Source organism: Eurypyga helias, unplaced genomic scaffold (genome assembly GCF_000690775.1).
Source record: "Eurypyga helias isolate BGI_N326 unplaced genomic scaffold, ASM69077v1 scaffold18996, whole genome shotgun sequence".
Lineage (NCBI taxonomy): Eukaryota > Metazoa > Chordata > Aves > Eurypygiformes > Eurypygidae > Eurypyga > Eurypyga helias.
In genome coordinates this window covers 46,029-47,682 of record NW_010258738.1, presented here as the reverse complement: position 1 = coordinate 47,682, position 1,654 = coordinate 46,029, and positions in this window count along the sequence as shown.

Below are 1,654 nucleotides of genomic sequence, written 5' to 3'. Positions count from 1 at the left end.
GGGAACGAATGGGTAAGCTCAGTACCTTATCTCCACACGCGTCAGAATTCTGACAGCCCTCTTAAGATGCGAACCAGGTGAGGCCTTGTCGGAGTGGCCAAGGTTCCCAGCACCAGCCCGCTCTGCCTCCACAAATTAACAAAAGCAAGCAATGAATCATCCAAACCAGGATACATTGTTTCAGTCTGTAGTCCAACAGTTTATTTCCAAATGCCCTTTTAGATGATTTGTGTTGTGGTCTACAAAAATATGAGAGTTTGACTTTCCTGCTGTGAAAAGTCAGTTTATTCACCCCTCAATCAGTGCCTGGACTTCTCGACTGAGCAGCAGCATTTCAGAGTTTTACTGTTTTTCTTTCAGACATGGAAAAAGTGATTAACGTACGTGTTGTGACGGCTGGAAATCTGACAACCACCAATCACCTGGATTATCAGGCTGGAGGAATCGCACTCACGTTGTCTAACTGCTGGCTCTCCTCGCTCTTTTGGCCCAGTCTCCATGCGACCCTTTGTGCCGTGCCTCCTCCTTACACGGATTCATCATCGCCACCTTATTAAAATGTAACTGGAGTCCTGTCTTTCTCAGCGACTTATTCCTGGTGTTAAAAGATGTTTACCTTAGTTTCAGAAATTTCCAACACATCCTAGATGACCGAACTGTGTTACTAAAAACCATCTTTTTAGTGCATAATATGAAGGTATTTGTATAATTCAGGCACTTGATGTTGACACTCATCCCACCCTAGTGCCTCTCGACCACTGTGAAAACATAATTTCTTACAGCTCATTCTGAACCGAGTAACTGCAGAAGGATTAGTCACCCCCTCCCCCACAGCCGTTCACGGGATTGTGGAGGAGCACCAACTCTCACCATCACTAATTTTTTCTTACCCAAGATAACCATCTCCCTCCAAGCTTATGCAACAGAGGTTCTCTTTGGCAGACAGAGCAGGAGGCATTCTCCTAACTATTTACATCCAACAGCGGACCCTTGCCTACTGTGGAGATTCCCCCGTGCAGTGTAGCAGTTCCCAGGAGTCTGGGTCCACAGTCTGTTTACCTGTAATTAATTTCCTATTAAGGTAATACAATAGGACACCAAAGCCTCTAACTAGTACATCAGCGTTGAGTTCCTCATTATTGTCATTTGGTCACAGAGAAGTACCGGCTCGACACGCTGCCGGACAGAGAGTTCCAAGTTCTTCCAGCTTTAACTCCAGAACCGCACGTTCCAGCTTCAACTGTAAAATCCAGAAACTGATTAAAACGCTGCAATACAGTAAGAACTTTGAACCCTCTGCCGCAAGTACCTACAGCATAAAGAACAATCACAGAGCAGTAACCTTCTTGTCTGTTTTTCCCTGCACCCTGAGTCAGTCAGCGGTGTCAGAAAAAGTCACACAGTTCCTGACTGTCCAAGCATTTCTTTTTTTTTTTTCCCCCTTTAAATAAGGAACAAATATGTACTAAAGTGCTTTATCTACATGAACCACATCAGTACATTATAGAAATGAAAAGTTCTAGTCCTGGTGGGAACAGGGGAGAGAAGATTCTCATTTTAGATACAAAATTTAGATTGTTTACAATCTAAGTGAAACAAAGATTCAAGAGAATATTCTCTCTCTTGTCTTTTTTTCTCCTTTTCTCATAAAAAA